The sequence below is a fragment of the Mustela nivalis genome (genome assembly GCF_964662115.1).
Source record: "Mustela nivalis genome assembly, contig: HAP1_SCAFFOLD_1091, whole genome shotgun sequence".
NCBI lineage: Eukaryota > Metazoa > Chordata > Mammalia > Carnivora > Mustelidae > Mustela > Mustela nivalis.
The window spans coordinates 23,658-35,905 of record NW_028135573.1 but is presented as its reverse complement, the minus strand read 5'-3'; positions in this window follow the sequence as shown (position 1 = coordinate 35,905).

The following is a 12,248-nucleotide window of genomic DNA, read 5'->3' as shown; positions in this document are numbered from 1 at the left end:
TTTTACATCTACGAGGGCATTTTAGGAGGGCGGGGGATGGAACGTCCCTGCACTTCCCAGCCTCAAGGCGATGGACCAGCCAAATACAGGAGTGGCAGGTGGGTGGCAGGTGGTGGGAGGCGGCCCTCCCGACCGCTTTCACCCCGCCTGACTCCGGGTTTCTTTCCCTCGAAGTCGGGGCGGCGCAGGTCCGGAGGGTGTTCTGGGGGTTTTGATCCTGCCTTCATTTCTGACTCGCGCAAAGGCAAACTGCATTTTCATCTCACCGTTCAAAAGGGAGAAAAGAAAAGTACAGCATCTCCCTTCTACAGCTTCACTTGCTCATCCAAGTCCCGCAGACGCCTCTAGGGCCATGGGCGTGGAATCGGAAAATCTGTGGTCCCGCTCCAAAATGTCTCCAGCGGCCGACCCGCCTCGTTCCTCCTGACACCGCAGCTCCGGTACTGCTAGAAGCTTCTTTGAGCGCGCTGCTTGGGGACAGAGATAGAAGGATGAGTGCAGGAATATTCAGGGGAAGAGCCCAGCGATGGACTTTTGGGACTTCTCTTTCTCTCCATAGGCTGAATCGGACGAGGCTGAGCGGGGTGACTCTTGCATGTTGTGTTTGTTTTGGTTTGGTTTGTTCTTCCCAGGTCCCAGCTCCCAGGTGGACATTCCAGGGTTCATTGGGAAACAAATAGGTGACCTCGGGTGTCCTCGGCCAAGAGAAGGCATCCTCGTGCTAGGCATTTTCATTAGGTTTTTCCAAAATCTTAACTTCATTGGGACGACATGATTATTTACCGAGGAACTGTAAGAGCAGCACACATCAGAGAGATTGTATGTACAGCACAACCGGAAGAAACATTCGGGTGTCAATCACCGTTCACTCAGTGTGAGTATTATTCATTGACCCTCTGTTCTCACTGTGCTCTGGTGGTCGCCCAAGGCTGAATTGCTAAGGAATCCCAGATCATTTTTTGTGACTCATCCTTTTGCTGATCTCCAACCCAGCAAGGTGCCTGTCACAAAACAGAGGCTCAGCAAACACAGTGGAGGGAGGAGAGCCGTGGAACTGGAAGACTTCGGGCAGGTGACCGAAGTCCACGTGTTTACACACACAACTGCATTCCATGGCCACGAGTCTCCTGGCCTTAGAAGAGGCTCTAATTTAATCTTTGGTCTATCTGAGTAATGAACCAACTCTTCTTCCCCCAGTACAGGTGGCATCCTTTGTATTCCCATGAGCCAGAACCTTATTTCTTAAAGAGTAAGAAAAATGTCCACTGGCTTTAAAAGGATACCAGCACATCAAAAGCCCTGTATTTGACTATAGGCTTTCAGATCCTCTCTGAGGATGGGCAAGGGGGAAGGGGTATGTGATGAAGTCCCAGAACCTAAGTCAGGTTCGGTGGGGTACAGAGGTTCGGAGTCGACAAACCTCTAAAGAAAGAATAAAGAAAGAATTCTTAAGACGTCGTTGGTGCAAAATGGTGGTTTATTAAAGCACGGGGACAGGACCCATGGGCAGGAAGAGCTGCTGCCCTGGGTTGTGAGGGTCGGCATGTTATATACCCCACGGTTGGGGGAAGGTGGTGAAGGAATGGGAAATTTCAACAGAGTTCTCACATGTTAGGGAGGGCCTACAAGGTGCTGGGGGGAGGCCTTGCCCTTATGGCCTGATCAATGTTGTCTTTAGGTCAGGCACTAACATCAAGATAGTTGGGAGATTCTTGGTGGGGTGTTATGATCCTGCTGTCATTTACATTCCCTTCTACCTCAGTCTCCTCCAGTTTATGGTGGGAGGGAGACATTAGGGCTTCAGGAACCGAGAGTTATTTGCCTCTGGAAATTTGTGCTATTGATAAGGTAACCTCCCTGTTTAGGTCTCTAGGACATCTTGTAGGGCAAGGGAGATTCCTGTTCTGCAGGATTGCGATCCCTGCACGTTAACTATTTATCGTTTTATGGCAGTCAGGGGTGCCTGAGGAATGCTACACATATGGAGGGGAGCAGGTGAAGAGGGGGTGCAAGGCGCCAGCTTTTGCTCTGTCCTCAGCCAGCCTCCTGCTCCCTCATCAGTATGAATGAGTGCTTTTTCAACCTTAGCACATTTATTCCCTAGGAAAGGACAGTGGGTAAAGACCTGAAAACTGGGGCAGACGGCCATGGGTTGGTTCATTTTGGGGGCAGCGGAATTCAAAGGGCTGCACCTTTCCCTTGGATTCCGCGGGGGGGGGGGGCGTGTGTGTTCACAGATACTGCATGGTGAATGCAAAAAAGAAAAAAAGAAAAAAGAGGAAGCCCACCCCGGAGCGGTGGGGAGGACAGAGAGATGCCGGGCCTCACACCCCAGGAACGATCAGTTGTCTGGTAATCTAAGCAAGAATGAATGGCTTGCAGGCACCTGGTAGCAGAGCTGAATCCAGAAAGAGCGAGTCATTGTGGCAGAATCTGGAGTCTACAAATGAGAAAGCTGTTCTTTGTTATGTTTATTCCTTGGCATTTAGCACAAACATCTCTTCAGTCTTCCCGATAGGGGGAAGCAAGAGAAACGTGGTTCTGTATCTGAAAAAAAGGTTATGATGCACGAGGGAAAGCAGGCAATTACACAAAAGTTACCAAAAGTTACAGTAAAGGCCACGTGAGGGCTAGAGCGACAACGGAGCACGCCTGCACAGACCGACAGCGGTACCCAGGGAAGGGCAGGGAGCAAGCGAGGACAGCCTGCCGGGGACAGGCCGGCGCGCCGAGGCCTGCTGCACTCTCCCCAGCTCGCCGCTTTTCTCCTTTGCTCGGAGACTGGGATTTTCATTCACCTATAAAGTCATGAATCCACTCATCTGATTTATGAAACAAATGTGCACTCGTTCTAACAAAACGAACTTTCCGTCCTTGGACACTGTTACCAGCAGAACAAGTGTGTCCTTCTACACCCTGTGCTCTCGCCGCCTACGCCGCTGGCTCTGCTAACACCATCATTGAGCTCGTATTCAGAGTCGAAGCGCTCTCTGGACGGTAGAAGTCGCGTCGCGTTGGGGCGTCCTGCGTCTAATGCTTGTCACCAAACCTTGCTGTGTTCCTCTCGACGTCTTCAGAGACGAATTGTAATTCTGGAGGGGGAGATCAAGGGAGGCTTCCGGGGGAAGGCGCTTCCAAGCTGAGACCTAGGGCGCAGGGAAGGGCTCGGAGCAGGAACAGGGGGAGCCCACGCGCGCGCAGGGACGCGGAGGGGCGGGCGCTCTGGTCCGCGGGATGAGGGCGGCGAGGCGAGGCGGTGCGCGCAGTCGCCGGCTCGGGTCCGCACCAGGAAGGTTCAGAGCGTGAACCCAAAGGCTGCGGGCAGGCCCAGGACGGCGGACTCGGGCGCACCGACCGCTGTTCCTTCGTCCGGCGTTTATGGAGTAATTAGTAAGTGCTGCTGGGTCTGCAGGGCCTAAGAAAGCCCCCGGCACACAGTAGGTGCCGAACAAATAGCGTCTACATTCCATGAGTGTATTGAATGGAGGTCTGACACACGCCGGATCCTTCTGGGGGGCGGAAACACGCGGACGGGGGCGTCGGCAGCACAAGCAGTAGATGCTCGCTACGGTCACGGTCTTGCCGACTGCACGCCCACCGCGCACTCGGGGCGGTGTGCACGGCCGCGCTCTGCGGCCCCGGGGAAAAACGGAGGGTGCAGCGGAGAGGCCGCTGCCTGGACTCGGAGCCTGTGGGTAACTGTCCACACTGCGAGCGAGAAAGGACGCTTTCGCGGAGAGCCGTCAAAAAGCGTCTTGGCAGCGGTGGGATTCGAACCCACGCCCCCGAAGAGACTGGAGCCTTAATCCAGCGCCTTAGACCGCTCGGCCACGCTACCGCCCGCCTCTCGCGCGCCGCCCGCGCTTCTCCGACCTGAAGGTCGCGCGTCCCCGGCCCTCCTCGCGTCCCCTCGCAGCTCCCAGCCCCAGCTTGCGCCGGGACCCCGGCCCGCCCTACGCCCCACTCGGCCTCCTGGCGACTCCAGGCTGGTCCTGAACCCGACGCCGCCGGCGGAGCCCCCCCACCCGCTGGGGCACCAGCGCTGCAGCGAGGGTGTGGCTGCGGATGAGCTGGGTCGGCGGCAAGGGAGCCCCCCGACCCCAGGAGCGAGCAAGACCTGCGGTTCGGAGCCGCGAAGGAGGGGCGGAAGCCGGCGAGGAGTCCCGCGGACCGGCCCCTGCGTCCCGCCTCCGGGGAGGTCCCGGTGCCCCGGGTGGGGCGGCGGCGGGACTGCGGTCCAGCCCGGCTCAGGGGCGCGCGCCGCCGCGTCTCCGCGGGAAGGGCGGCGAGGGGTCGGCCGCCCCCAGCCCCAAACTGGGTACCCGGCGCGAGCTGTCCCGAAACCCTGGTTTGCGGAGTTGGGAGACCACTAGGTCGCACAGTGGTCTTGGTAGACAGTTTGTGCAAGGCGGCGGGGCAGGTGCCTCCTTAGCGCAGTAGGCAGCGCGTCAGTCTCATAATCTGAAGGTCCTGAGTTCGAACCTCAGAGGGGGCACGTGTTTTGCTTTCAACGTTGACGTTAACGTTGACGAATCTTTGTTCTTTCATCTTTTCCTCCACCCCAAACTGTACTATATATATATTATTCGAGGAAATCTCTTGATAAGACTGAAGGGCAATTTGCTGTTGTTCAACAGAACCATGTAATGTTCAGTTACAAAATAGCGATTTTCCACTAAGCATTCAATATTCCAAACTTCTTCCGGTTCTTTCTTATACTAATTGCTGATATGATGAGAAGATTTTCAAAACGCCTTTCAGGTAGGCTTGGCAATTATTTTTGTAACAAAAACACCAGGGTCAGAAACTTACTGGCTCTGGGGCGCCGAGAGGAGGGGTGGACAGAAGGCTGTTTGGGGATGGGGCGTTGTAGGTTGGGGTGCAACACATTGTTATCATTACGCATTAGTCATCTCTTACCATTCTTCTGAAATTGCTTACCGCCAGATCACCAGTGACATCCTATGTGAAAAAAATTACCCTGCTCAGTCTCCTCACATTGTCCCTCTTTTCCTGTGCCTGGCATGGTTTACTGGACTCTGAGTCACCAAAGAGAAACACAGAGTGATGTTCAGAGTCAAAGTAAACACCGGGCTCAGACAAAAGCGAACAGGATGGATATTCAATACCTTGCTCTTAACATCGCAGCTTATGGAGCAAGCATTTACTCAGTACGAATAAGTGTAAGAGAACCGAGTATATGCCAGGCACTAGTCAAAGCTCTGTCCTTCCCTCTGAATCCACCCTCTTACAGCTTTAAATCCGTCTTTGTACACTCTACGCTGTGACGTCAGGGCTGGGGCTCTGCCAGTTACATTTCCCAAAGCTTTGCCAGGGGACTTGAATGCAATCAGCTGAACCACATGTTGGAATCCTGGGCCCAGGACGTGCTCTGCACCACTGTCCTCCTGTCATACGGCCACTAGGTCAAATCTGTGGCGCACTGGCCTACTCTGTGTTCCCATCACGTCTTGGCCCATTCTGTGTGAGACCAGCATAGTTTCTCCAAGATCATTTCCGATCATGTCATTTCTCCCTGATTAAAGTCCCCAATGACTTTGCACTGCTGCAAAGGTGAGGTCCCCACTCCACACACCTGCCACAATAACCTCAGAACCTGTCAGTCTCTGCTAGGCCCCTGCCTTCCTGTCCCCGCTCCCGGCAATCAGCTCTGTCCCCAGCCTTCTGCCTGTTGGCACCTGGGGCCTGCCTTCAGCTCTCTGAAGGTCTGCTCTTCCGGGAGTGCTGGCTTTTCTCCAACTTATTATACCAAGCCTTCAATTCTCAGTTTAAACAACATTTCTTGGGAGAAGTCTCCTGTCACCCCCTTGAAGGGGTCACCTCCCTTTACACTCCTAGCTATTGGAGCTTGTGTGTGAGGGTGTTGGAAGCACTATTTATAATATGCAATTAAAAAAATAATTTTCTACCTCTGTTCTCCCTTTATCCTAATTTAAGTCTATTAACTTTTTCCAATTTAATCTTATTATAGTGAAGTTGTGAAGACCACCTCAAATCTGCCTTTACTGGTGGCATGAATAAATGCATAATTGAAATGAACCACATGACCATCATGGTGTTAAAACAAGGCTGTAAGTTACTTTTCCCCAGTGATCTGGGGGCAGAAGTTGTCTGGAGCCCTATTCAAAGGCGCAACAGATGGAGTTGGGAATAAGGAAAAGGAACACAAACAAAATTTAAAAAGAGAGACCTTAAAACTATTAATAATGAAAGAATAAAAAGAAAGCTTTAGCACTTAAGACACACACTTTTTTTTTTTTTTTCCACACTAGGACATAAAAGGAACAAAATTTGCCTTGAGGCTTGGGTGGTTCAGTTGGTAGTGCATCAGACTTTTAATTTGAGGGTCCAGGGTTCAAGCCCCCATTCAGGAATATTTCCTGGTGTTCAGTGTCTGGTTATTTCTTTTATGCAGGACAGGGACAGATTACCTAAGTTTCAAAACCAACAGAAAACCTGTGGAGTCAAGTATTTCTAGCCCACAAAATGGATAAGTAAGTGAAAAAAGATAGTGGTGAAAAAGTGGGAGCTTTACAGGAAGATGGCCCAAAACTTTGTGAAGAGAACTAACTATGCACGGTCTCAGAGACAAGTAATCTTTGCCTTGGACCTCATTTAACTAAAACAAATTAGGCCAGAGTGAAGTTACTACACCCTCTTTGCACAGGATGTGTTTGGCCATTTCTAGAATCTCCTGGGGTGATTGGCTGCGGAGGCTTTTTTGGATATTCAAGTTTCATAAGGGTGACAAGTATAAAACTTAAGTAGAACTAAAGACTCCCATCTAACCTTGCATTGTACAATACCTTATAAAGGCGTTGTAATCTTGTTTAGGAAAATACCATGCTATGAACAGAACTCCGTATTTCCAGGTCTGCCGGGGCCAACCACATGGGCGAACACAACTTTAAATCAGCTTGGCCCTGTTTTGGGGGGTGAACGTACCAGCCATTATTGCTTGATATCATAGTCACTGATATTTTATTACTTCCACTTCTCCTATCACAGATGCACATTTTTTTTTACATTTTTTATTAACATAAAATGTATTATTTGCTTCAGGGGTACAGGTCTGTGGTTCATCAGTCTTACACAATTCACAGCACTCACCACAGCACAGACCCTCCCCAGCGTCCATCCCCAGCCACCCCAGCTTCCCACCCTCCCCCCCCATCCCCTCCAGCAGCCCTCAGTTTGTTTTCTGAGATTAAGAGTCTCTTATGGTTTGACTCCCTCTCTGGTTTCATCTTGTTTCATTTTCCCCTCCCTTCCCCTATGATCCTCTGTCTTGTTTCTCAAATTCCTCAAATCAGAGAGATCATATGGTATTTGTCTTTCTCTGATCTACTTATTTCATTTAGCATAATACCCTCTAGTTCCATCCACATTGTTGCAAATGGCAAGATTTTGGGTTTTTGTTGGTTGCATAATATTCCACTGTGTGTGTGTGTGTGTGTGTGTGTGTGTGTGCGCGCGCGCGCGCTTGTGTACCACAACTTCTTTGTCCATTCAACAGCCGCACAGATTTGGTTTCCACTGGAGAGTTTATTTTACACAGGTGAGAATATGCTAATATACCACAAATATGGCTGTAATATATCACATTCTGGCTTGGAAAAGCTCCAACAAGGATCAAGCATTCTCTAAGCACCTGCCTGAATAGCCCATCCAGTTCTTTGGCCTCTCCCAAATCTTTGAGTGCATTTCTTAAACTGCAGCAGATGGAGGCTTCTGGAACCAGAGGCTGAGGGTCCAGAAGACACTAAGATGAGCCATGTTATATGCCTTTTCTAGTCTGCATCAGAATGAACTGTTGAGAGAGCTCCCCTGAAATTCAAGTTCTCAGGTCCAGACATTTCGCAGGAGCTGTCCAAGGACTACCCTCTCCTTCCAGCACTGACTGAATCAGACAGGTGTGGCCTGCAGGGTGAATTTCAGCAGGTGTGTCTCCTGCGGGGACTATGGAAAAAATCCAGATTTGAGATGTTCGTTGCCTTGAGTAAGAGAGTGGTAAGGAATGTGGTAGAAAAAGATTTAATATTCTAATGAATTCATTGACTTAGTTGAAAAGTGTTCCTTGTCCGATACTGAGCTCGGCACCGGGAATACAGGAGTGGATGAGACAGGCCAGGGGTGACTTTCAGGGAATATACAGTCTAAGCAGGTAGATGGGTAATAGACAATACTGGTGTTAAATAAAAGGAGAAGGTAACCTCATATAGTAGTAAGTGCTAAGAAGAAAAAGAGGGGCATCCACGTAGTGGGAGGTTGGTGGCTGAGAGGCAGAACGGAGTATTAATTTCCTAGGGCTGCCTTAACCAGTTGCCACAAATTAAGTGGCTTAAAGCAATAGAAATTAATTTACTCACAGTTTTGGAGACTAGAAGCCCCCAATCAGGCTATCGACAAGGCTGTGCTGCCTTTGACGGTTCCAGGGAAGAATCCTTGCCTCTTCTCAGCTCTGGTGGCTGCTGGCACTCCTTGGACATGTGTTTGTGTAGCTCACTGACCACTGCAGTACAGATGGGAGACTAGCTAGGACCAGATTAGACGGGAGGCCAGGGCAGGAAGATAGCATGCATCTAAGAAGAGGAAGCCACAACACTTGCTGAGAAAATTCAGTGTCAGGTTTTCATTTATCTGTCCATTGCCCCCCCCCCCATAAATTAATTTGCATCAATAGGGGAATAACCTCCTAGTAAGGGATAGAAATCAGAGGAACTTGGACAAAAGAGCTTGTTCATTGGAAAGTCATTGCAGGTATAGAAGGAAAAAAGGGTTTCCGTGTGTACGGATCTACCAATCAGGAAGAAGAAGGTTGGTACTTGCCCTTCGACAGCAGAAGGTCAGGCTCAGTGGCCAGGATGACATTTCCCGACGTAGGGCAAAAACAGAACTGCCCCCTCTGAGGTTCGAACTCAGGACCTTCAGATTATGAGACTGACGCGCTGCCTACTGCGCTAAGGAGGCAGGTGAGAAAAGCTTCTAAGCACATGAATTTAACAGTAGATTTTACGTTGCTTCAGCGTGGTTCTGCGCCAGGTTTCTTTCCCCTCACACTTCAAAAATGAAAGGCTGTGCTGCAACAGCTTCTAAAACCTGAGTCAGAAGGAGAAAGTAGCCGTTGGCGCTCCTGCCTTGGGTCCCTTCCTCTGAGCTACGACCCCGGGGTCGTCCCCAGAAGGACGTTTCCCAATGTCAGTGCGGGAGACCCGCACACTTCCCGCCCGCGTCCGCGCGCTCTGCACGGAGACCGCCTGCGCACCAGCAGTCCACGCGCTCGCGTGCGACCACCTTGCACAACACGGCCAAGTTCCTCCTGCAGCCTGCGGCCCTCCGTTTCAGGAGACAGCCCCCAGTCCAGGGGCCGCAGGCGTCCGGCCCGGGGACCCGCGGGACTGTGAATGGTCCCCAGGGGGAGGCGTCCAACGCGCACGTCGAGGTGCGCCAGCGCTCGGGCTGGGGTGCCGGACGGGAGGAGGGTCCCCCCGGGTGTCCACCTGCCCGGAGACCCCCTCGGTTCGGAGCTCAGCGCGCAGGGGTGTCACCTCCTGCACGGCCTCGCCCCTCCAGCCAACCCGGGGCTGTCAAGTGCGCCTGCCCTGTGTCGCCCCACTTCTGCACCTGCCATCGCCGGCCCCTCCTGCCTGTCCCGCGAGCCCTGGTCTGTGGTTCGCGGGGGCGCGCGCTCGGAGCTGCGGCCCTCGGTGACTTCGCTGCGCCAAGAACCCAGCGTGGTTCTGCCTGGAGATGAACCGCTGGGCTCTGAGTTCAAGTCGTGCAGCTTAAGGAGTTCTGATTGCAGTGCGGTTGACCCCGGTGGGACAGCGGCCTCGGGGGTGGGGCAAGTCTGCACTTCCGCTGCCGGACTTGTTCGTTCCCAAGCTAGTTTCGTTGTTTTCCCTGTGAGCAGCGTGACCGCAGTGTCTAAGGGTTTAGACAGGGAAAATGAGAGCGATTGCCGCAGGAACGCCAGCACGACCCAGACGTCACCGAAAAAGTCGAAGCCACTGTGTTATTTCAAGGCCAGACGGACGACCAGGTACGGAGGGATGTGGACGAGGGGCAGGCACGGTATGCAGAAGAGGGTTTGGGATGTGACCTGGGGAGAAGGAAGTGTGGACTTGCACAGGGAAACCGAACCTACACGTCCACGACATTCTGAATCAAGGATTTTTTTTCTCTCCCCAAATGACACCAACACTCGGTTGAAAATAGCGCTGGTCTAATACTAGAAAACACCCATGCATTATCTTAATGATGGTTCTATTTCCTGATTTGGAGGTTGAGTGGACAAACAACACAGCATTTCCATACCGCCTATTGGCCTCTTGCAGGGAGGAGCTGATTCCAGCAGATGACCTGCTCTCTACAATATGACATCAGACGACCTGCTCTCTGCAATATGATGTCAGACAACCTCCTCTCTATAGTATGATGTCAGATGACTGCTCTCTACAATATGACGTCAGACGACCTGCTCTCTGCAATATGATGTCAGACAACCTCCTATCTACAGTATGACATCAGATGACTGCTCTCTGCAATATGATGTCGACTTGAGTCATGTGTCAAAATAAAGCAGCAGCAGCACAACCCCCCCCCAGCTCCGACCTACTTTTACTTGGTGCAGAGCACAGAAAACCTTCTTCCTGATCAGTGTGTACACTTAATGAAACTACGAGACACATAAAACAAATGATTGTTGGTATCTTGTTCAAATACAAACGGGAACTTGCTCCAAATTCCATTTAGCCGATAAACTTTTTACCAAAGAAAATGAGAAGATACTATCTGGTGAATGTCCCATGCATCTTATAGGCAGCGCTGCTAAAAACAAATGTGGTTTGTTGACTCATGATTGAGGCTGTCATGGTTTATGGAGCTTTATGGTCGCTGCTTACTTTCTTCAAAATGTGCATACGCACTAATGAGATTTCTGACTTTATAGAAATGGAAGGAAATAGCCTTCTTAGGTGTGTGTCTCAATGATAGCTATCATTGTTGTGGGCTGTAGGAAAAAGGTTAAAACACTGGCCTTCTGTAAAATCTTTACTTCCAAAGTACGGGATAAAAAGAATGTCTTTCTTGAATTTGGAAACACTTGGAGAATGAGGATTGTGAAAAAGACCACAGTAAAACAGAAATGTGTATGCTCTTTCTCCAACATTGTTTAATGGTATGTGATGTAGATTGTGACAAAGGCTTACACACACACACACACGAAAGACTCATTTTTTGGTGGAAATAAGATTGCTTCAGAAAGAAAAAAACAATGGTCCCAGGAAAGGACATCCAAGCAGCCAAATGAAACAGGACTTTCTTCATTTCTTTACTAAAAGTGTAACTTATTTAAATCCAGGTTTTATTTCACAAGTTCAAATTCCTGCTGTGCTTTTATCAAGATGAGGAGAACTGGAGAAGGAGCAGGTCTGCGGGCTGAAAAGGAGATCAAGGCCTCTGTGAGCGCGTTGGCGCCTTTTGGCCCTTCAGTGGAGATGGCAGTCCCATCCGCGGCTGTGCTCCGTGGGAAATGGGGTTGGAGGCGTAAGTCGTGGGAATCATCAGGGTGTAGACAGACAGTACCTACAGTCACGTGATCAGGGAGCTCGGGCAGGCAGAGGGTGCACGTACAGAATAGACGAGAACTCAGGTCAGAGGCCTGGAGAACTCCAAAATGTAGAGGTTGGGAAGAGAAGAAAATAAAGGAGGAACTTCAACAATGAAGTAGAAAGAAAACAGAGGGTGGGGTGCTCCAGAAGCCAAGTGAAGAATGCGTTTGCATAAAGAGGAAATACGGACTGGGCCGGATGCTCCTGAAGCAGAGCAAACCGAAGACTAAGAATCGCCCACCGCGTTTCTCAAGATGGAGTCTGCTTGGACTCGGCTGGGTTTGTGGAGTGGAGGCTGAAGTTTGGTTCAAAGAGAGGAGATACGGGTCAAAGAGAGGAGCACGGTTAGAGGGTTTCTCTACCCACGAGGACACGGAGATTTTGGAGAAAGTGGTGGTGTGTTTGATTGGACCAGAGGTTGGGGGTGGGACGAAGGACAGGAAGGCTATCCGAGTCAGTAATGCTGGGATGGCCCATGAGATCGCGGTTGCTTAAGGAAAGAGGTAAAGAGCTGAGGAGGAAGGAGATGCATTGAATCATTTGCCAGTGGGCAAGAGAAAAAGAGCTAAAAAGACCAGAAGTGGTCAGTATAAGGTACAATTGAAATGCGCATCT